General features: G+C 40.9%; 2 long non-coding RNA genes across 3 annotated transcripts in view; one reads left to right on the top strand and one right to left on the bottom strand.

Annotated features, from left to right (window-relative positions):
• The window catches only part of LOC121920669, a 38,843-nt gene extending 25,248 nt beyond the window's left edge, over nt 1-13,595 (bottom strand). Inside the window, exons 1-2 of one of the 2 annotated variants that reach the window (XR_006101738.1) lie at nt 13,251-13,595; nt 11,671-12,328 (exon numbers count right to left, since the gene is read on the bottom strand). This is a non-coding gene — a long non-coding RNA (uncharacterized LOC121920669). Of the gene's footprint in view, nt 1-11,670; nt 12,329-13,250 lie in introns of those variants that run through there. The other variant, XR_006101739.1, reaches the window with a different exon arrangement.
• A 2,348-nt stretch (nt 13,596-15,943) lies between these two features.
• The window catches only part of LOC121920278, a 32,931-nt gene continuing 23,875 nt past the window's right edge, over nt 15,944-24,999 (top strand). Inside the window, exon 1 of the long non-coding RNA XR_006101720.1 lies at nt 15,944-16,053. This is a non-coding gene — a long non-coding RNA (uncharacterized LOC121920278). The remainder of the gene's footprint in view (nt 16,054-24,999) is intronic.

Genomic DNA, 24,999 nt, shown 5'->3' with positions numbered 1-24,999 from the left:
GTCCACGTTCCCTGGATTTAATGTGCCCATGTACACTTCCCCCGGGGGATTTAATTTTCCCATGACATTTCCCCGGGATTTAATTTTCCCATGTACTTTCCCCCGATTAAATTTGCCCATGTTACACCCCCCTGGGATTTAATTTGCACATTGTACATCTTCCCCCTTGGATTAATTTTCCCATGTACACTTCCCCCTGGATTTCATTTCCCATTGTACATTACCCCTGATTTAAATTGTCCAGTAATTTCCCTGATTTAATTTGCCCATGTACGATTCCTCCGGATTTATTTTTTTCAGTACCTTCCCCCTGATTTACATGCCCATTGTCACTTCCCCCTGGATTTAATTTTTTCCCTAGTAGCACACTTTACCCCCTGGATTAATTTTCCGTTCCATGTAGCACTTTCCCCCTGATTTAATTTGGACCCATGTACCACATTCCCCCTGGATTTAATTTTTCCCATGTACATTTCCCCCTGATTAATTTGCCCATGTAACACTTCTCCACCTGGCATTTAATTTTCCCAGGTACATCTTCCCCCTGGATTTTAATTTTTTCCCCATGTACATTTCCCCCTGTAGTTGAACTTGTGCCCATAGTACCACGTTCCCCCTGGGATTTTAATTTGCCCTGTAAGGGCACTTCACCCGGGATTTAATTGCCCAGTACACTTCCCCCTGGATTGACTTATTTGCCATGTACACTTGTCCCCCTGGATTTCAATTTTCCCCATGTAACATGTTCCCCCTGGATTTGAATTTTCCCATGTTACATTTTCCCCTCAGGATTTAATTTGCCCAGGGTACACGGGTGTGCCCCTGGATTTAATTTGCACATGTACGACTTCGGGGCCCCTGGATTTAGTTTCCCTGTACACTGACCCCTGGATTTAATTTTCCCATGTAACATTTCCCCCTGATTTAATTTGTTCCCCATGTTAACATTTCCCACCTGGATTTAATTGTTCGCCAGGTTGTACAGCTTCCCCCTGTGGATTTAATTTTTCCCATGCACATTTCCCCCTGATTTATTTGCCCATGTACACTTCCCTGGATTTAATTTTCCCATGTGTACACTTCCCCTGGATTTAATTTTTGCCCATGTACCACTTCCCCCTGGATTTAATTTGCCCATGTACACTTCCCCCTGGATTTAATTTTTCCATGTACACTTTCCCCCTGATTTAATTTTCCCATGTACATTCCCCCTCTGGATTTAATTTTTCCATGTACGCATTCCCCCTGGATTTAATTTTTCCCATGTACATTTCCCCCTGATTTAATTTGCCCATGTACACTTTCCCCCTGGATTTTACATTTGCCCATGTACCAATCCCCCTGGATTTAATTTTCCCATGTACACTCTTCCCCCTGGATTTTTAATTTTTCCCATGTACAACTTCCCCCTGGATTAATTTTCCCATGTACATTTCCCCCTTATTTATATATTTCCCCCTTATTACTTCACATGCACCAAGTGCCAAGTTGGTAGCTCTCTTGGAGGAGAAAAGTAGCAGCAGCTGGAAGTCAAGAGTCTACACTTCGCATTTAGGGAACAAGAGGATTCCTGACCAATAGAAAACTACGCTCTTATGAGTACCAGCAGTAGTGGAAGGATGGTAAACATGAGGCCGAACGCAATAAAAACATTTAGGTGGTACATCAGATTAGGAATATCAAAGAGGTCACTTGCATACCACAGGAGGGCAAGACAGCTGGAGGAATGTCACAAAGAGAAGTAAGCCCAGAAGGGATTGTTCTGGGCGCTTGCAGCTAGAGAATCGATTCGAAGCTCTTTCCCTCTTATCAAGGAGGATGAAGACGAGCAGCATGGACAGGAACTTCAGGGACAGAGCAGGTGGAGCCTGAGAGTCCCACCCGAAGGGGAACAGTCGCTGCTAAGCCTAGGAGGAGGTCGTGTGGACGTAGTGGGGGAACTCCTTGTGAGGGGTACAGAAGCAGTGATATGTAGGCTGACCAAGATGTCTCGAGAGGTGTGTGTGTTCCAGGTGCAAAGATCCGTGATGTGACGAGAGGCTGACAAGACTGGTCAAGCCTACTGACAAATACCCCTTCCTTTTGGTCCACGTGGGAACCTATGATACTGCAAGGACAAGCCCTTCAGACATCAAAAGGGATACGAGGGCGCTTGGTAGGAAAGCTGAAAGGAATGGATGTACAGTTTGTCATCTCGTCTCTTCTGCCAGTTGAAGGGCCTGGTCCAGGAAGTGAGAGGAAAATAGCGGATGTGAACAATGGCTTCGCAGATGGTGCCGCCGAGAAGGATTTGGATTCTTCGATCATGGGCTGCAGTTCCATGAGGGGGACTTCTTGCAACAGACGGGTGCATCCACGCCAGTTGGAAAGAAACATGTTTTTGCCAAACATCTCAAGAATTGATCAGGAGGGCTTTTAAACTGAGCGGTCCGAGGGGAAGGGAGAAATATAAGGAAGGCGAAAAGGGGATGGTGATGAAAAATAGTCAAATGACATCAGAGGAAACAAGAAAAAAAGTGCAAGGGACCCCACCGTGGGAGGCAACAAAAAAAACTTTGCACACGGCAGCAAGTAAAAGGGAACCCTGGGTCTGCGACTGTCTCTACACTAATGCACAGAGCATGGGAAATAAGACAAGATGAAACTCGAACTCCTAGTTACACAAAGCAAAATATGATCTTAGGCATCACTAAAACCTGGTGGGATGAGTCTCATGATTGGAATGTGGAAATAGAGGGGTATAACCTTATTAAGAGAACTAGGCCAAAAATAAGGAAAGGAGGAGGAATAGCACTATATGTCAGAGATATTTTACCAGTTGAAGAGACTCCAGGACTCAATCATGGAAGCCAGGTGGCGAGGGCATCTGGGTAGAACAAAAGGGGAGAGGACAAACAAGGATGTACTGTGGGGGAAGTCTACTACCAGACCCCAAGTCAGACTGAGGAATGGATGATTCTTTCTAGAACAGATGACCACACAGTCAGAAAAGAGAGAGTGTATGTGTGGGCGACTTCCAACTATTCCTGATATTTGTTGGAAGTCAAACTCAGCAAAATCCTCAAGGCCTAGCAAATTCCTCACTTGCCTGGAAGACATTCATGGTCCAAAAGGTGGAAAGAGGAAAACCAAAGGGGGCTCAGCTATTTTAGATCTGATCCAACCACAAGGGATGACTTGGTTTATATGGGGTGCAAGTGGTGGGATCCTTAGGTGGAAGTGACCATGTTCTCCTGGAGTTTGACCTACAGTGGAAAAGGGAAGCCCAGGCATAGTCAGACACGCATCCCTAGACTTAGTGGGAGAGCGGATTTCAGTAAACTTAGAGAAGTTGAGGGGCAATCTCATGGTCAGAAATACTAAAAGATAAAGGAGTTCAGGACGGATGGGACTTTCTCAAAAGGGAGATTACTGAAGGCACAATTTCAAAACAGTTTTCCATTGAGAAAGAAAAAATGGGGGGTGTCTCAAGAAAAACCAGGATGGATGACTAAGGAACTTTCATAGCTGAGCTAAATTGTGAAAGGAACATGTATAAGAAATGGAAAAAGGGGGAAAGGGCACCAAAAACGGAATTCAACGAAAAAAAAATAGCCGGCATGTGTAGGGGTTAAAGTCAGAAAGCTTAAAGCGCAGAATGAAACCAGGCTTGTTAGAGGTTTAAGAAACAATAAAAAGGGCTTTTTTGGATATGTTCCGCAGCCAAAAGGAAGAAGAACAAACGAAGGAAATGTAGGGCCACCTCGTGGAGAAGATGGCAAAATGCTAACAGAAGACAGAGAAAAGGTATGAGATTACTCAACCACTTCTTTGCCTCAGTCTTCTCAGAAAAGCCAAATGGGTGCTCAACCTGAGGATAATGGAGCAGAGGACAGGATTAGAGGCATTTCGCTCAGACAACCAGAAAAGTAGATAGTAGAGGAACATCTTATTAATCTAAATGAATTTAAGTCTCCGGGACCAGATGAACTCCATCCAAGGGTATTAAAACAGAACTGGCAAATGTAATATCGGAGCCATTGGCAATAATCTTTGAAAACTCCTGGCAAAACAGGGAAGGAGAGATCCCAGCAGGAGCTGGCGGAGGCAAAACGTTGTCCCATCTTCAAAAAGGGGAAAAAAGAGGATCCCAACAATTAATCGACCAGTTAGTCTGACATCAATACCAGGAAAAGATTCTGGAGCAGCTCATTAAACACGAGGTCTGTGAACATCTAGAGGGCAATTCCTAATCACAAAAACTCAAACATGGGTTTCCAGAGAAACAAGTTCGCCAGACAAACCTTCTCTTTCTTTGATAAAATACCAGCTTGGTAGATGAGGGAGAGCGAATGCTGTGGATATAGTATATCTGATTTCAGTAAGGCCTTTGACACAAGTTCCCCATGACATCCTTGCAAACAAGCTTGTAAAATGTGGGCTAGACAAAGGAACTGTTTAAATTGATCTGTAATTGTTTGAACCGGCCGAACCCAAAGGGTGCTCCACAATGCTCTTTTCATCCTGGAGAGAAGTGACCAGTGGGTCCCACAGGGCTCTGTCTGGGCCCAGTGCTATTCAACATCTTTATCAATGACCTGGATGACAGAATTGGGAGCATACTTATCAAATTTGCAGATGATGACACAAATTAGGGGGAATAGCTAATACCCCAGAGGACAGGATCAAGATTCAAATGACCTGAATAGACTAGAAAGCTGGGCCAAAGCTAACAAAAATGATTCAACACTGGAGAAGAATGTGCACCTAGGGGGAAAAATAAATGCACAGATATAGGATGGGTGACATCGGCTGAATGAAACTATGTGAAAGGGATCTAGGAGTCCAAGTAGACCACAAGTTTGAACATGAGGAACAGTGTGATGCGGGCAGCTAAAAAGGCCAATGCTATTTTAGGCTGCAATCATAGAAGTATAGTGCTAGATCAAGAGAAAGTAAAGTCGTGCCACTGGATTCTGCTTTGGTCAGCCCCACCTAGAATATTGTGTCCAGTTCTGGGCGCCACAATTCACGAAAAAGGACATTGAGAAACTGGAGCGTGTCCAAAGGGGGCGACAAAAATGGTGAAGGGTCTGGAAACCATGCCCTTGAGGAGACGACTTAGGGAGCTGGGGATGTTTAGCCTGGGAAAAGAGGTTAAGAGGTGGTGATATGACCCCCCTGTTTAAAATTTGAAGGGATGTCATTATTGAGGGGAGGCAAGCTTGTTTTCTGCTGCTCCAGAGAACAGGACCGGAACAATGGATTGCAAGCTACAGGAAAAAGAATTCACCCTGAACATTAAGAGGGGAACTTCCTGACAGTAAGGGCGTGTTCGACAATGGAATGCATTCCCTCGGAGGGTGAGAGTCTCCTTCCTTGGAGGTCTTTAAAACAGAGGCTGGATGGCCACTGTTCAGGGATGTTTTGATTTGGATTTCCTGCATGGCGGGGGGTTGGACTGGATGGCCCTAGTGGTCTCTTCCAACTCTACGATTCTATGATTCTATGGTTCTTTGATTTGATTCTATGCTTATGTCATGCTTTTGAGTATGGGCCACTCTCTTCTGAAGCCGAGGAGTGAGAGAGTGGACTTTCCAAAGTGTCTTTCTGTACGTTTTTTTGTCCTTTAATGCTGCCCTTTTTGTGACAACGATGTTGGTGATGATGATGTCGATATTGATATGAGCCAGCTTCTGAGGCACGCCAATGCAGTTGCTCTGATTTTTTACAAACTCAGCGGCAGTGAAGAAAACCAAAGTCCCTTGACCAAGTACACACTTCTGAGAAGTTATAGTTGGTGCAAGATACGTGAAACTGAGGGCAAATCACTTCTTGTTAAACCAGCTTGACATGTTAAATATGCATAGCCATGTGAACCCATGTTCGTGTGACAACCCAAAGAGTTGGTTATGCAGTAAGTCTCTGAAATATGCAAGAGGCCCATTTAAGTAAAGCCAGGTTCAATGCCCAAATGTGCTGTTTGGAAGGGGGGGGGAGGGGGTTGGCCAGAAAGGAAAGTACATTTCTGTCATCTGTGTAGGAATAATGCCCAAATGTCCTCCATTTTGATCATGCCTAAGAAACATGCCATTTTTTAACATTTTTTTAAAAATCAGCAATTTTTTTGCATGTCCTCCATTTTAAAAAAAAAAGTGTCCTAAATTTGCAATGTTTGTCCTATATTCTTTTTAATTTAACTATTATTTTTTTTTTGCTTTGGCCCCGCATTTGTTGAGTGATCAGCGCCCCCGGCTCAAAAATGTTGCCTACCCCTGATCTATAGTTTATGGATATGGAGAGAGTTCCTTCAGTTTTTGCTGCTATTATGCACCTGGGGCCCAAAACACACTGCAGAAATTATTCAGTGAGAGATCTTGTAACACCTTAAGTGAAAGAAAGAAGTTGGCAGCATGAGTTTTTCGTAGACTTCAGTCTACTTCCTCAGATGCTTTCATCTGAAGTCTACGAATGCTCATGCTGCCAGCTTCTTTCTTTCAGTGAGTCTCAACTATGCTACAAGATCTCTCTACATACTGATTCTACTGACCAACACAACCATATCTTTGCATTGTACCAGAAATTATTCAGTTTGAGATCACTTTAACTACCCTGGCTCAGTGCTAGGGAATCCTGGGAATTGTAGTTTATTGTGGCACCAGAGCTCTCTGACAAAGGATGCTAAAAGTCTCACAAATCTACAGTTCCCAGAATTTCCTAGCAATGAGCCAGGGTAGTTAAAGTGATCTCAAACTGGATTATTTCTGTGGTATGTTTTGGGCCCAAATCAGAAATCCTTGCTAAGCTACTACAAATCACCCAGAGATCTATGTATTAGCAAATCAAAACCCACCTTCTGTCCACCCCTACTTTACCATTCCCTCCACACTTCATTACATCAGTTATTTTGCAAAGTTATGATTAAGTCATAAACAGGAAACCATTATAATACAATTTTGTGGAAAGATATAACATTAATAACTTTTAGCTAAAGAAAGTAATGCTACATTGGACAGCCTTTGCCTTAGTTACCATAAAGCATTACAGTCTAAATGATCAGATTTCATATCTAAATGGATTATATTGTGCAAAGAACAACAACAAGACTTGTTTTAATAGCTTCATTTCTACCTTAAGCACAAGCATATTAACAGTTGCTGAAAATCCCTGGGCAGAATTTAGCATTTTTACTGCACAGCATTACAGTAGTTCAATTAGTAACCAGAGCGTCAAACGGCATTCTTAACTTGTTTTGTAACACAGGAGCATTTTATTCAGCCTATTCTTTCCAAATGGGCATGACCCAAATGAAACAATATGCAGGAGAAGATCTGGGATAACCAAGCAAGGCAATAAAACAACCAAACTGGAAAAACAAAACTGAATGGAAAAAATTGACTAATACAATCTGTTGAATTTTAATAAACGTGAAATGAGCTCAAAGGGTGTCATACCATGGATCCCACTAGCTCAGTCTTGTTGACTCACAATGACAGTGACTCTCCAGGGAAGAACATGAAAAAGTTTTATTTCAATCGGAAGTCCCAGAATCCTCAGCCAGTTCCCAAGCATGCTGAAAGATAGTGACAGCCGCAATATTGGCTGGTATGCAGTTTAGCAGTTACAGATTTGTTACCTAAGGCCTTACTTCATTTCCTCCTCTCCCACTACAATTGTGTTGTGTTTTAAAATGCTGTTCTAATGGGATTGCTTTGTTTGCTAATGCACCTTTATACCCATTGTGTGTAGTCTCTGAAAGTGCATAACAACAACAACAACAACAACAACAACAACAACAATAATAATGCCCTATTGTGCACCTTCCATGTTGAATCAACCTCCTTGGTGTGTGGGTGGGGGCTGAGTGTGCACATACACACACAATAACACACACATAAAATGTCCACCTAAGACAGGAGAACAGTCCCAAAAGTTGAAGAAGAATGGCAACCAGTTGTGTAATACTGGGGGAAAAATGTGGAGTGTGAACAAAACCTTAGTACAAAAATAAACAAAAATTTAGCAAGGCTTATATTCAAAAATCAAGACACACAAACTTATAAGGGGGGAAATGGAAAATAAAAGAGATGATTAAGGAAATTGGGTGGAAATGATGTTTACATTTACTTTAATTGTAATAATATTTTATGACACTAAATTGAAATACATCCGATTCAGGTGTAAAAACAAACACTGTTATGCTATCTGAGACAAACTAAGCAAGATTATGCAATGCTATATAAAAGGATTAAGATCAGGACGTTATAGGAAATAATTTGTTTGAATATAAGGGATAGGAAAAATGTGTATATTTGCTTTTGAATGTGTGTGTGTGTGTGTGTGTGTGTGTAGGCAGGAGAACAGCCAGGGAGGGGAAGGAGGATAGGTATGTATGAGTGGAGGGGTTCCTTAGTTCATATTATTTCCCTTAACCAGGGCTCTGGAGGATGTGAAGGATGGAGAATGATTACTTATTATTATTATTATTAAGCTTTATTTATATAGCGCTGTAAATTTACACAGCACTGTACATACAATCTTTTAATTAGACGGTTCCCTGCCCTCAGGCTTACAATCTAAGAAGACATGACACAAAAGGCGAAGGGACTCTCTCCCTCAGAAGCCAGGATGGAGCCAGATGCCTTCTGGGAAGGGCTCAGTTCCTTTGGGGGGAGGCCTGGTGGGACTGGTAATTTTATATTACTTATAAAATTACTTTCTCTATATCTTTTTCTTCTCTTCCAAAGCCTTCTAGAACATAACTTTGCACACACAGAGATCCATAACAGTTGCACAGCTCTGCCTTGTTAGTGAATTGTGACACTGCACAACTGAATGTACAACGAAATGTATACGAGCATCTGTATGCACACTGTAAAACCATTTGCAATGGCACCATATCTGCAACTCTATTCTACATCTTTTAATTGAGTATGGCCACTTGGCACCCAGATAAAAATGTCCAACTGCTTCTGTAGGGGAACTTATACTTGCCTAAGATACCAACAGGATTCTAGCTATGAAGTCCAGACTTCTCTAAATTTATAACTGCACATATATTAGCCTTTGGTGAAGAGGTTCTAATTGGTATTCTTGTGATACTTATATACTGGTGACAAGGGTAAAGACTCATTAGAAAAGGCAATAATGCTAGGAAAGGTAAAAGGCAGTAGAAAGGAAGACCACATGACAGATGGCTAGACTCAATCAGGGAGGTCATGGGTCTGAATCTGCAGGACCTGAGCAGACAGGCTGAGAATAGGAAATCTTGGAGATATCTCATTCACAGCATCGCCATGAGTTGAGGACAACTTGAAGGCATTTAACAACAACAGCAACAAGAGATAGGAGAGAATTTAGTTTGCTCCATATTTTAAGTTGACTGGCTTAACAAAACAAAACAACTTTCCCAAACTAATAGACTGTTTGGAATCCAATTATCCTTCAGGGTTCATAGTTCTTTTGTGCTGCTACTCTCAATTCAAAAATTGTCTACAAAAATGCATATTTGATGGGAATTTGGTACAAAAATCTGCATGTTAGTGAAATTTGTATACAAAGTTATGGTGGGGAAAATTCATATGCTATAAAAATAGTTATGAAAATAAATGTGTATTTTCATTTAAATTTAAAAAAAATATTGCAGATTGAGAAGAAAATTGAACAGAAGATGCTGTCTATGGACATTATCACATCAGCCTCATGTCTCATGCCAATCACATTATGAAAGGAAATAGGAACATACTGTTTTAATTTTTTTTTAATCACTCCCCTCTTCTTTCCCACAGCTGCACTGCTTGCAGATCCATTCATCTGGGTGTGAAAAGCTTCTTCACTTCAATTTTGACATTATAGCCATGAGGTGCCATTAAAGAGCCTGATTCTCCTTCCAATGCAGGCTAACTGTGCCTGTTGATTTATTTATTTTAAATGTTGCTGTGTTTACATAATTACTGCAAAAACAATATAAAACAATTAATAATTATTTTACAGTATGTTATCATTTTGCCATAAGTATGTATACACAGCAAAGATAACAATTAAAAAAGGTGACACAGAAATAGCAAGTGGGAGGGGAGGGAGAGGAGAAAAATCAGGCTTCATTCTGCCTTATGACTACTAAAATTCCAGAATGAAAGTGAAGAGGCTTTTTGCACTAAAATATCTGTGCTATAAGAGTGACACTGAGGTGCACTACTTTAACAGGGCAACAGCAGGATAGACACAATGTCATCTGTCAAGTATCGGCCACAGACACATTTATCCTGTTAAAGTTCTGCCTTTTAGCTTCATGTGGTAATGTCTTATATCACTCTGCCATATCACAAGATGTCATATAATATATAGTGGACTCTAAGATCAGAATGCCTTGCTGATCTTAAGTATGAAATAGAACGCTAAAATCTTGGGTTCAGTCTCAATTTAGCCATAGAACCTAAGACCTATCGATTGCAATCATTCAATCTAAGTACTCACTACCCAAGGAAGGTAGGTTGGCCCTATCTCTTTTAAGCCTCTGGTGGGCAGCCAAAACAGTGATGTTCTGCATATCATTCAGAGTTTGAAATTACTTTTTTAACTGTTTCAAAATTGTATGCTAGGATTGTTTTTAGACTGCTTTTAGGGTTTTTAAAAATGTTTAAAATATTTTTCTTTGTATTGTTTTAATTGGTTTTTATTTCTTCATTGACTCAGGAGTCTTTGTGGGCTGGGATGCAATATAGAAATATCTTAAATAAATAATAAGTATGAAAGTCTAGATTTGACTCATTGTCATGACAGCTATTCATTTTGTTCAAATGTTTTTGTTACCCCATAGTGATACATGTTTAAAGTCATGAATGACCTTCTGCAAGCTCACAAATGCCTTAGCAATAAAGTTGCAATGTTTAGTCCAGGGATGGGAATTGTGTGGCACCCCAGATGTTGTTGAACCACAATTTCCATTGTTCCTCATCATTGGCTCTACTGATTAGGGCTGATGGGTTCTGCAGTCCAACAGCATGAGGACTGCATGATTCTCACCCTGGTTTTAGTCTATCAATCAGATTAGTCAGATTCATCTATTAAAACCTTTACCATAATTAAAAAGGTAGCACTGATGAAATGAGGAAGAGATTGTAAAGTCTTGGTTTATTATTTGCATTCTTATTTATAGTGGGGATGCAGTAGAGTACTCCAGAAGAGTGGTATGCCTGGTTGTCTAGCTGAAATTCTGGACATGTTGCAGATTCTGCTTGTTTAGTATGCAATGAGAAACTGAACTTAATACATGGGTTGGTTATCTGGGGTAAGGAATGTCATACTAGCTCCAACTGCCTGCCTGAAGAAGACAAGCCCTCCCTTCATCCACCATCTTGGGGGGAGAGAGGCCTGTTATGTTTTTTTTTTTTTGTTTTTGTATTGTACTTCGTGTTGTACACCGCTTTGATCTAATTTGGAAAAGCGGTATATAAATAAACATTATTATTATTATTATTATTATTATTATTATTATTAAATATAAACATCTGTTCTTGTACAGACACACTATGTATGTGTTGTGTTCAGAATGTGATGGTACTTGGTCTTCTCAGAATGAGACTTATTAACTTTGAGTAATCCACACACAGATATATGCATTTCATACAACAAGTTGTTACTCACATCATTTAATGTTCTTAGCAAAATAAATTATCTAATCCAGGAAAATTCTTATATACTTGTTTATTCTCCTTCCCCTTGACCATGATGCTATTTCATTAACAGTATCAACAACAACTAAACTACTTGCTGGAGACTATTTCCTAGGCGCTTTTTGGCTAGATTAATCAGCCATATTTCCACTGGATCTAATGTGATAGAAATTACATTTTCTATGGCCTAAATGCATCAATAGATGGTATGCATTATATAAAATCTCCAGTAATTTAATAATGCCACAGTAATGCCAAACCAATCATTTTTCAGTCAAAGAAATCCATGCAGTGAGAGAAGAATTGCAAGGTAACAGCTGTATTTCTGATAAAGATTTATGGCATGGAAAATGTAATCATTTTGCTGGATGGATGATAGCTCCATTTTATGGCAGGTCTAACATGATTGAATAGCTCTCTTCTTTTTGATTGGCTGGAGTTATTGCTGGAAAATCACTCTGATGTAGTAGCCTGAATGTCAGACTGAAACTGGAGAATGTGATGTTCATGTCCACAGTCAGCCATGATCTTTACTGGATGATCTCACACAAGTTACTCACTACATCAGTGCTTCTCAACTTTTAGAAGTCCTCCAGATGTCTGGGATTTCAGCTCCCACAATCTGTGACCATTGGCCAAGCTGGCTGGGACGTTCAAGTGTATTGCCTTGAACTCTATGGAAGAGGACATAATAACAGTAGTGCTTGAACAGTTCATTTCACAGTGCCTGTAAGACTGATTTATATTTTCTCATGAATTTTCATGGATATCAATCTGTTTCTTCTTGGATGTGAAGAAATGGATTGATAGCCACAAAACTCATACAGTACTAAAATATAAATCAGTCTTTAAAATGCTGCTAGATTACCTCTTTTTCTCTTTTTCTCTCTTTATCTTTTCCTTTTTTATAATGCAACAAAATAACAGGACTACTTCTTCGAAAACTGTTCACAGTTATTTCTAGCAGAGGACCTAAGCCTTTTCTAGGGGTGATTCATACCTGCAGCAGTATCACTTGATTGCTGGCATCTAAATATGAGTATTGGCCTCCCTAAAAGCATTGGAATGAAGAAAGGGTAATAGAACAGTTCTGTTAATGATTGGTGTTCATATATAACCAGAGTTTTGGAAGTTCACCATTTTGGACTACAACCCCCCAAATGCCTCGAAACTATAGCCCCCCAAAGTAACAGTGTCCAAGCTCTGTATATAATGACCCATTTATACATGAAAGTTGTAGAGGTTGGATTTGGTTCCCATAAATATGATTTTCAGTAAGGCAGATCATTGTCTGTCTGGGTCAGTGGTATTTGACTCTGACAGGCAGTATCTACAAAGATTCAGGCAGTTCTCTGTCCACTTTATTTAAGGTTTTCTAGTCAAGACTACATACCCTTGAAAGCTTCATAGATGAAATCCAGGATAATTGAGCTCAGGCAGCATCAGCATGTGGTCAGTAACAAGACAGAAGTTCTGTCTATTGACATAGAACACACAAGCTAGAAGAGGTTACAGCAGTTTGCTTTTGACTCAGCCTACTGGGAAGGGTTAACTAGGACCAAATCCACACTAGCGAATAAATAAATCCATACATACCTCGATTCCAGTGCTGTTGGAAGACATGACATATGCCCATTTTCACAGTGAAAGTGTTTCTTTTAGGCATTAATGTGATTTATAAAACCTCCCTTTTAGTCCTCAATTTCCAGGAAAACCCAGGGTTTTCCTGTTTATTTGCTACATGTTTCCTGCCAGATCAGTGGGTGACATTTTCCATCCTGCAGATATTTCACCATTTCTTGCTCTTTTGCAAGATCTGCCCAAAAAACAAATCCAGCCCCTGTTCTCCTACAGGCACGGATTCAAATTAAAAGTTTGTTTCTGTTTGACATCGAAGCCCAGGAGTTGCTTCCCCTGCTCTGAAAGCTCCTGGCAGTTGGAAGCAACTGGAAATGGAAGGCCAAGTGTGAAGGGGGATAGAAGAAGCAGTGGCATCCAAACATCACACCAAGAAGGAGCTTGTTCTGTAGACACCTATGTTAATTCAATTAAGGATTTGGAGTGGAAAGGGACAAAACATTTCTCCCTCCTTCTCCTAGGGGATGCCTTTATTGGAAAACATTTAAAGATCCCTTGCTTACTCATGGGGGTGTGAAGGGGGGAAGGGATTGCATGGGGGAGCTAGCCAATGAAAGTGTAAGGTGGGTAGTAAGATTGAAAGAAAGGCTATTAGATGATAGGTTTATGCATGCTGGGAAGAGGGGGAGTACATGAGAAGAAATACAATTTCTTCTGATTTGAATTCAACTGTGTGAAATATGCAGCTATCAATACAATTTCAGGCCATATTTTTATGAGTCAATGTGATGTAAACCGGGTGAAATCTGAGCAAAATACTGCACACGGGACCTGGATTATTTTGCCAGTGTGGATTCAGTCTGAGTGCAAACTACTCTGAGCTCAGTTTACAGCAAGAAAAATAAGATGAGAACAAAGGAGGGAAATGGAAAGAGGAGAGGAAAAACTAGGGCATTTTAAAACCAGCTGAAAATTGGGATGACAGGGGACTAATTGGGACCTTCATTACCAATTCAGGTCTCATCTTTCAGCTCCCTCTTGTTCCTGTTCCTGAGGCTGCTGCAAAAGTGAACCCCACCCCCATATTTGCCAAAATAGGGTCTTGGGTGCATAGAGGAATGAATAAAATTGCTTTGCTTGCATTTTAATATGAGCTGACCTAATTCACATTTTGCAAATAAATACACAATCTGGAACACACTTTGCGTTTTTGCAATTACCTAAACTCTGCATTACAGTATGGATAGATAGATAGATAGATAGATAGATAGATAGATAGATAGATAGGGGGGAAGCTAAGGGAAACTGCACACAAGCAGGAAATCATTTGCAACAAGAGTAAATGCATACAAAAATGTCTGTAGACATAAAATCATTTTTTTAAAAAAAGAATCAAACTGCTTTCAAAATATAATGGAATGAAAATGTGAATTAAAAAAAATTAACTTATAGTAAGCAAAAGGCACAAATGCTCATCCCTAGCCAAAGTTACTCATTGCTCCCTGGGAAGGATGGGAATCATACAGCCCTCTGAATGTTCTGAGAGCCAGTGTGGTCTAATGGTTTGAATGTTAGACCACGGCTATGGGAAACCATGGTTTATGCCCTGGAAAATCCCTGGATAATTTTAAGCAAATTGTACTCTCTCAGTCTTAGAGGAAGACAATGGCAAATCCACTGTGAATGAATCCTGCCATGAAAACCTCGTGATAGATTTATCTTAGCAATGCCATAAATTGGAAATGATTTGAAGGCACACAACAAGAACAACCAGATGTTGTTGGATAGTAACTCTCATGATCCCTAGCCAACTTAGTCAGTAGTGAGGAATGATAGAAATATCAGTCCAACCACATTTGGAAGACCACCTAATTCCCACCCTTGCTCTCTGGAGCTGATTGTGTGTACTATACTCTCAGATTCTGCCATGCTTGTCAGGAAAAGGATAACATTTAATAACAACAGCATGAATCACTGTTTGGGCCTAATCTGTTTCGGTTAAATCCAATCTCTTAGGCCAGTGATGGTGAACCTTTTACAGACCGAGTGCCCAAACTCCAACCCAGACCCCCCTTATTTATTGCAAAGTGCCACGTCCATCTGGCTTTCTAGGAAGAAACTCTTCTTTCTTCATTTTCTTGCCAGGTGAACAGCCAAGTGTCCTTTTTCTTTTCTTACACATATTTCTAATAGGTTCATGCTGAGCCATTTGAAAACCTGTCAGGCAGCATTACAAAAATTACTACCACATGTGGCCCATCAAATGCTATAAAACTATATAAAGGCTTCCAAACAGGATGGGAACCTGGGAATCTGATAAATATTCTACCACTCAGGTAGTAATGAGCAATTAGAGCTGGCAACACACATAAATTAAAAGGTGAGGGTAATCCAAGCTAATATGGGAGGTAAAGCCACTTGTTCTGAAATAATATTAGACAAAAGAACATAAACAACCTAATTAATTGAGCTGGACAATTTAGAAAGTAAAGCAGTTAAAGGCTTAACACAGTTGCCATTTTATACTATAGTCAGGCCTGCCCAAATATAGCCTTTCCATCAAGTGGAAGGAATGCATCCAGAGTAGGACAACCAAAATATCTTTGTGAAAAGTCTGGAAACCATGCCCTATGAGGAGTGGCTGGATATGTTTAACCTGGAGAAGAGAAGGTTAAGAGGTGATGTGATAGCTATATTTAAATATTTGAAGGGATGTGATGCAAGCTTGTTTGCTGCTGCTCCAGACACTAGGACATGGATCAGTGGATTCCAACTACAAGTAAAAAGATTTCACTTCAACATTAAGAAGAACTTCCTGATGGTAAGAGTTGTTCGACCATGGAATATGTTGCCTCAGAGTGTAGTGGAATCTCTTTCTTTGGAGGTTTTAAACAGTAGTTGGATGGACATCAGTTGGCAGTTCTTTGATTGTAGAGGTGAAGGCTTTCATGGCTGGCATCCATAGTTTTTTGTGAGATTTTTGGCTATGTGGCCATTTTCTACAGGAGTTTCTTCCTGACTTTTCACCAGCATCTGTGGCTGGCATCTTCAGAGAATGCTTGCCTGGAAAAGAGTTGGGTATATACTCCCTCCCTCACCATTCCCTTCTCCTTTTGTGTTGTGTCTTTTAGATTGTAAGCCTGCGGGCAGGGAACTGTCTGGTTAAAAAATAATAAATGTAAGCCGCCCTGAGAGCCATTAGGGCTGAAGGGCAGGATATAAATACCTAAATAAATAAATAAAATATATTATTATTATTATTATTATTATTATTATTATTATTACCCCGCTCTTAAGCCAAAAGGCTATCAGAGCGGCTTACAGTTTGTTAATTAGACATTACCCTGCCAGGAAAGGAGTGATTTGCATGTATATTGTTTTGTTGCTAATGGCAGGCCTCAGGGTGGGAGGATATGCAAAGGAGGATTAATGTCTGCTTGATTAGTGCTCATTGTCTGTTGGGAAGCTCCTTACCCATTTCTCATTTGCATTTGTTGAGTTTTCAGCTTGCTGTTTTTCAAGACTGGAAGCCAAATCTTATTCACTTTCAGGGTTTCCTCTTTCCTGTTGAAATTGTCCAGGTGTTTGTGGATTTCAATGGCTTCCCCGTGCATTCTGACATGATAGTTGTTGGCAAGGTCCAGAAATTCAGTGTTTTCAAACAACATTTTATGTCCAGGGTGGTTTATAACATGTTCGACTACTGCTGATTTTTCTGGCTGACCCAGTCTGCAGTTCTTTGATTGCTTCATGGCAGGGGGTTGGATTATATGGCCTTTGTGGTCTCTTCTAACTCTATGAGTCTGTGAAGTATAAAATTCCACTTTTAGTAGCTAGCTTTATGGTAACATTAAGAAAAACAAAAAATTAAAAAATAATCTGACAAAATTTGGGAGCCCATGAATGTCCGCATTAGGGTTCCTAGATCTTAGATGCTCTTCTACTTTAGAATGAAAGAGAGGCACTAGAGTGATCTGGCTAAGAATTCTAAATGCCTCTCTTTAAATTGTTAATCCTAGTATTTCCATAGGATGGAATCATGGTAATTAAAGTGGAATGTTAGTGCTATAATTCTGTAGTGTGAATGGAGCCAGGTCTGGCTACATACTGGGAGATAGCATTGGCTCTAATCTTAGCTGTTAATGCAGCAACTTTCAAATGTGTGAACCAAAATCCAGCCTTTTAAAATGTCATGCCCAGATATTTATAAAAGCCATCTTGCCCTTGTTACGGTTTTGCTTTTTGTTTTTTAAAATCATTTTGATTCTGGTTGGACCATTGGGGGGGAGTTGCTCTTGCAGAAAAACTGACTTGTAGAATAAAAAAAAAACCTTCAAAAAAGACATGTTTGCTGAAGTTCAGGCTTTTTTTATTTCATTAATAACTGAGAAAAAATTGTCATGTGCTCCACCACCACATCAAAAAACATTTGGGTTTTCAGCATATTAAAGCAAATGAGTAATTATAGGAATTCTATGCAACCATTTCTCCCCCTGCAATCTCCCCTCTGCTCCACATTCATAGACCGACGTGTGTGGAGAGCCATTGAACACCATTTTTAACTCTTATTACTATTTTTCTTCTTTTTTTTGCCTCTGCCTGAGCAGCAGATGGGCTTTGCAGTACATGCCTGCTTGATTGCCCCCCCCAGACAGCCCAGGGAGCAATGGGGGAGGCAAAGGGATTTGGAAGAATGGAGGCTCCTTCTCTCTTTCCCAGAGGAACTATGGGAAGACACAGAAGAGGCTGGGACCCAAAGGGATTTGGGGTGAATAGTGGCTCCCTCTTCCCTTTCCCGGAGGGGAAAAGTGCCTAAGCGACTGATTGGCTGTGATGTTAAGCGCTTAGGCGCTTGATTGACAGCTGCTTTAAAAAAAGGTTCCAAAGGGCAATGGGAACAGGCAGCAAAATAACCTGCTTCAAATTACCACAGAGAAAATATCAATGGGAACGAAAACAGGGGTAAAAAACCCTGGGTCTGTTTGCACCCGTTTTTAATGGGAACGATGGGTCAGATTCGAGTCAGAATCTGAGTCAGAATCGCAGCAAAATAAGCCGCTTTTTTGTTCAGTGGGAATGGGGCCTAAGGTGAAGGGGCATTTTAGCACTTTATGTGACAGAAAAGAGGACAGCAAAGTTGATTGTTGTGTCCATGACTGGTGGATGCATTGGTTGTCCTGGCAACCAATGATGAGGCAGATGAACTAACAAGTATCTGGAAGCATCTGGAAAGGTCTTTTTTCTCTTCCAGCTGTAGAATGCATTTCTTCAGTAGAAAATTGCTGGGAAATTGAGCAGGGAAAGGCAGGAAAGTTCAAAACACCTTGGCAATCTTATGAAGATAACACCTGGTTTTCTTTCTTTATTTATTTTATTAAATATTTGTTCCTTGCTTTTCAGCCCACTGGCTGAACAATATTTTAAAAACCTGTTTTAATCCATAGACACCTAACCTGATTTTGTGGGGCAAGGTTTATAGAAAACATCATGGTCTGGCCTGTCTGCTGAAAACTCAAAAGTGATGAAGTAAGTTGGGCTTCCTTTGGGAAGGAGTTACAAAACAGAGGAGTTCCTACTGAGAAGTTTTTAACTCATTTATTCACCAATGTATTTTGGCAGAACGGGATGAGGTGCATAACAGAGCTTACACAGAGGATCTCGTTTTCTTGCTCAGTTTATACAGAAGGGATCGGTTTTTTAAGATATCCTGGCCCCCAAGTTGTTTAGACATTTATATGTCAAGAGTAGTGCCTTCAACTGAGGCCAGAAGCACATCAAAGCCTCTGCATTTGCTGCAAAATGATGTCCCATCCCTCGTGTGATAAAGTCCACAGAATCTGTCTGAATTGGCATCTGACTCTTGCTGTGCCGTTGGTGATGAAATGCTGTCCTCCATCTCATCTCAGACTGTTTAGGGAGCTGGACACATGCTTTATGGTATACACAAGTCTGTTTTCAAACAGAGGGCAACAGCTATGGCATCCAGGATGTACTCATAGGTGAGTTCCACCATTATCCCCAAGATTTCCTGCCTGAGGCAGTTGCCTCATCCTGGATGTTATCAGACAAGGGAAATTGGAAGTATAATCCAATGGCAATCCGAATGCAATCATGGGGTTTCATGTTATTGCGTGACAGGTGATCACACGCAATTTGGGACAATAGCAAGCTAATTTCAGGCAATGGGAAGTCAGTTCGAATGCAATTCAAATTCACGTAAATTCGCTGAACTAGCGAATTCACATGAATGCCTTCTGGCCCCACTTTATTTTCATTTGAAATTAAAAGAAATTCCTCCAGTCCCATGTGATAAACTCCTATGCCAAAAAGTAGGGCTGATGCTGATGATTGGCCAGGCTGGGAAGAAGCACACCTTTTTAATGAGACAGCCATGCTCTGGAACTCTTTTCTTGGGAAAGCCTACATAAATGTCTTTTAGGTGCCAGGATTTTAACCTCTTTCATACTTATTTTTATGGGCTTTAAAATGCTTATGTGCTTTTGTTCCTGCTATGGTTTTAAAAGGTTTGAAGCCTTTTAATCAGAATAGTGCATTTGCATTTTATTTGTTACTATAAATCGCCCTGGAAATGTTGAATTGAAAGATGAATGAAAAATGTTTTAAATAATGTTAATAACCCACAATTTATTATCTGTCTTTCATGAGCAACATAGGGATAATATTTATTTATATATTCATACATCCATTCAATGTGTATACCATGCTTTTCCTGATTTCACATCATGAATTAAAATTAAGTGTATAAAAATACCTAATGATAAACCGATTTTTAAAAAAATTAAATACATTTACCATATTAAACATCAGCACTTTAAAACACTGTAAAATCATTTAAAAACATGGCAATAACCTCAAAAGTACAGCACAGATACACCATTCAAAGATCTTCATGCCTAGCTTGTTAGTCAACCAAATACATGTTCAAGTAGATAAATTAGGTCTTTATTTGCTCACAGAAGGAGAGCAAAAAGGGGGCTAGCTTAGGCGCGTTACACATGCGCCGAAAGTACGTGTTAGGGTTAGGAAGGGGCATATTAGGGTTAGAAAGGGGCATCTATTCTAGACGCCCCTCAACCCTAGTACGGACTGGGTCTGTACAAAATGGCGGCGCCTGTCCACACGGGTGCCGCCATCTTGACGTTGCGGATGCATAGCATCCGGACGTCGCACAGCAGAAGTGACGCTGCGAGTGTGCAATTAGCGCCTTGTGGTGCCACTTCTGGGGCACAGAAAGAAGCGCCATTTTTGGGCTTCTTTTTTGCTGCGTCTGGGAACTGCGCGGTTTGGCCGCTGCGGTTTCCGGACACAACTGGCGGCGCCGGCAGACTGCTGCTTTCAGGCGGTCTGTAACACACCTTAGTCTCCCATGGGAGAATAAAAAATAAGGATAGCTTAACAGGCTGTTATAAGGATGATTGAATATCTAGCCCTGTAAGCACTTACAAAGCCAGATATTATAATGTATTTGTAAGAGCTAGGGTAAACAGGAAAGGGGAGAAATCAAATTATATCAGCAAATTTACATCTCAGCTCTGTAATGCTATTGACTGCTGACATTAAGAAAGGTCAAGATTGCTGGACAAAATAATAAACCCAAGGAAGGTGTAATTCATTAGATGACCCTCATCACTTATCGAGAAAGGAAGTGATAATAATAAAGGAATCAAGCTAATAATCAAACGTCATTAATTTATTTTCACCAAATATTTAATATGTGGTCTTTTTATCCCCAAAAGCAAGAGAGGTTCTTTCTGCCAAACACAGATGCTATGCCAGGTTCATTGGAGGAAGAATATGGTATGCAGATAACAAATTAATGCATTAAATACTTAAATTATTGTATTTAGCTAAAATAGGAAGGATATTTCAGTTCAAGGTACAACCTTCTCCCCTCCTTCACGCAGGGTGCATATAGCCAGTTTTGGTGTTTTATGAAATATTAGGATTTCATAATCTTATAGCAATCTTAATAGGTGGAGCAGCTCTTCTGGACCAATCCATACCTTCTGCCACTTATGTATCAGACTCAGGAAATAGTATCAATGTAATTTCTAATGAACAATAGCTTTACAGAGCTGGACTATTAAGATCAGGTAGAGCAAGATGAAGAGCACAGTGTGGCATAGCTGGAGCATCCTGTAAACAAAATCTATGCTACTGTTACCAGATTCTCTACATTTTTAGGGCTATACAGCTATTAATTCCATTGAACCAGGGACATAATGTAACACAAATTGAATGTAGCATACCTCCCCATGTTTTTGAGGAAGAACACACAATAGGTTTCATTCAATTAACAATAAGGAGATTATCACAGAGAGGCATACCGTCCTTAAAATGCAGCTAGATCACCAGTTGCGCTTGTCTCCTGTGATGAAATCGTTATGGAGGAGTCCTGTCATTAAAGCATTCATGGAGCCACCATTTCTCTGCAAAACAGAAGCCCCCATTATGCAGAGAAATGACAGCTCCACGAATGCTTTAATGACCGGACGCCTCCATGACGATTTCATCACGAGAGACAAGCGTGACCGGTGATCACACCCTTGCGCTTTAGGGACAATCTAGCCATATTTTAAGGGTGGTAAACCTCTGTGTGATAATCTCCTGAGAGGGGGGGGGAGGGAGAGAGAATTTAGCTCCCAGATGTCTCTGGTAGCAATGATTCACCTTTAAAAGAAGTTTTTAAAGGGCACACCACACATTATGCCACTCAAAAGGGAAGGTTTCTGAAACCAAAAGTACTCCTGGGCACTACCAGGGCCCTTTTAAGGAATAGATCATTCCATGGCATTATAAAGGTGAGGAGAGAGGCTTTGACCTCTGAATTCCCAGAGCTTGCCCACCACAATGGAAAGCCCAGCTGTGGTGTGGCATCCAGTGACCGGGACTAATAAAGGAGTATTGAACATTTATGATTTTTTTATAACAGCCCCTTAATAAGTTAAGTGGAATGTATTGCCCAGGCTATTGCTGGTGGAGAATAAATCCCCATCAGTGGTCTTCTGCCAGGCTTCCTCTTCTGTCCCCATATTCAATATCAGTTGATGGTAGGGATGTTCCTTGGTGTCAAACTGCATTATTTCTGCAGTGCAGATGCAGATCATTTTCCAAAAAACACTGTGGAAATAATCCAGTTTGAGACTGCTTTTATTGCCCTGGCTCAGTGCTAGGGAATTCTGGAACTGTAGTTTTGTGAGACGTTTAGCCTTCTCTGTCATAGAGCTCTGGTGCCATAATAAACTACAATTCCCAGGATTCCCTACCAGTGAGGCAGGGCAGTTAAAGCAATCTCAAACTGGATTATTCCTGCCTTGTGTTTTGGACCTAAGCTGCCAACAGAAACCCAGCTATTCGGAGCAAACAGCCTCCTCCTTAAAGAGGCAGCACAACTTCTAACCCTGTAGCAAATCCTCAAATCCCATATACTTTTGTATCTTCCTGGAAGTCAATAGATAAAATTATAGGACACTGCTTTATACCAAGTGTTACCAACAGAGCTAGGGAAATGTTTGGATTTGGACTACAATTTCCAGAATGCTCCAGCATTCTGGCTGCAGGTTTTGAGAACTGTAGTCAAAAAAGTACTATTTCCCAGCTTTAGACTGAGTGTGCTTTCCAGCTACATGAATAAACTTACACATGTTCAAAGAAATGTACACATATTGCAGGCGTTCAGGCAGGAATTTAGTGATGCCAAGGTTTTAACCTGCGAACTTCTGCATCTACTGTTTTACTGCAGCCCTTTCCCAATCAGACCTGTCTTTCTCACTGGCTATATTGAAGCTTTAAAAAAAGGATGTGGTTTTTTTTAAGCATCTCAGGAGGACTATTGCACACTGATAAGCAATCTAACTCCCAGGGTTCAAATATCTTAGCTACAATTGAAGCAGGAGCCCAAGAGATGGAAATCAATCCTCCAGACAGACTGCTGCTTGATGGCAGTGCTAGCTCTAAGGTTTTGAAAAGGTCAGTCATGTTTGAAATGTGTGCTGTTCACTGACTTTAAAAAACAAACAAAAAACAATCAACTGAGTAGAGAAATAATTCAAATGTAACACACAAACCAGTTATGTTCAAACTGAAGCCTAGCTGGATTGTGAATGATCCCAAGTGATTAAAGGGATATCTTTTTCCTGACTTCAAATTCAGATTTTTAATAGTGAAATCCTTAAAGTGAAAGGAAATCCTATATGACTCAAGTCCAGGCTATTTGCAGAATCGTATCTCCTTATATGAGTGCTAGTGTGGCATAGTGGTTTGAATATAGGACTAGGCCCCATTTATATACCCAAGGCAGTACTGGAAATTCCTAGAGAGAGGTTTTCTTAGATAAAAAGAATACTGTTTTTAAAAATTATTTGCGTTTTTTCCACATTCAGGGGGTTCCTCACCCCTAACCTCAGGGAATATGGAGTGACCACTGTATGGACATGAAAATTTTGGTCTAAATCCTGTTGGTTACTCCCCTATATAGTAAATCCATTGAATCAATTGCTGAATTGTGACTCAGCATTTGGGTACACCCCAGTGGGTCAATGGGTCTACTCTAGTTGGAGCTATCAATAGGATCCAGGCTAATAATAAGGCACTTTTAGAAGACTTTGGAAAGCCTTTTTCTCAATATTGCCCACCTCCTCTTAGGACTTTCTGCTGTTATCCTTTGCATGTGCACATTTTGTATCTGCAGAGAACAGCAGGAAAGTTACTTGCAAGAGGAGACACCAACTTCCATGCAAAGGAGCAGCAGCTAGGAGACTCTGGCCCTATCCAGATGGGCCTCTTAGCATGTCCTGGTTATGTACTAGGGTTGCCTCGGCGCGTTGCTTATATACACCCTGCAACCCTAGTATGTCGCCAGGATGTCAAAATGGCGGCATCTTGTCTACATGGGCACCACCATTTTGGCGTGATGGCCACATCACATCCAAATGGCGTGGCTGTTATGTCCTGGCACCGCTGCAGGGTGCTGTGGCGCTCTTTCAGCGGTGCTGGAAGGAGCTCCGAAATGGAGCTCCTTTTGCTGCTTGTATTGCTGGTGCAGCTTTTACACAGCTGCGCCAGCGATACAAAAGAGAAAGGGTCTGAGTGGCCCCTTTCTCTCTTTCCCTTCCGCTGTTGGGGTGTCCTTGGGGCATGAAGCCCCAAGGACACCCCTTTCCAGGCTGCAGGGAAGCGGCATTTTCCTGCTTCCCCGAGGCCTGAAAAAGCAGCGGATCGGAGCCTCTGGGGTTGCCGCTGTGGCCACTGAGGCCCTGATCTGTCAGGGAAAGGGCAAGTGTAGGCCGCCCCAAAGGGGTGGTCTGTATCCCGCCTCTGGAAGATGTAATCCAGAAAGTAATTTTTCAAGCTATAACAAAAAGTTCTTTGCTCATTTTGGGAAGCCAACCAAACTTCCACACAATAGTTCAGCCAGCTGAAACAGTGGCCCTTATCACACGTGAGACTGGAACTCAAATCCAGAGCCCATTTGAATTGAAGGGGAAGCAGAGTCACTTCAAATCCAAGGCAATTCACGTGATGAATTATCACACGTGAAGAACTAAATTATGGTGATTCCTGATTCAAAGCGGAGTGAATGCACATTGAATTACCACACTGGTACATACCATGCAGATTCAATTATTCAAATTGGGACCCTTGCACCTGCTCAGTGGGGCTCTGAACGCATCGTGAACCTTTGCACTTACAGGGTGAAGAAGAGTGCCACTTCCTGGTTCCAGTTTCAAGTGAATGCCAGCCTCAC

Source organism: Sceloporus undulatus, chromosome 2, assembly GCF_019175285.1.
Source record: "Sceloporus undulatus isolate JIND9_A2432 ecotype Alabama chromosome 2, SceUnd_v1.1, whole genome shotgun sequence".
Lineage (NCBI taxonomy): Eukaryota > Metazoa > Chordata > Lepidosauria > Squamata > Phrynosomatidae > Sceloporus > Sceloporus undulatus.
This window is presented reverse-complemented; position numbering and strand designations above follow the sequence as displayed.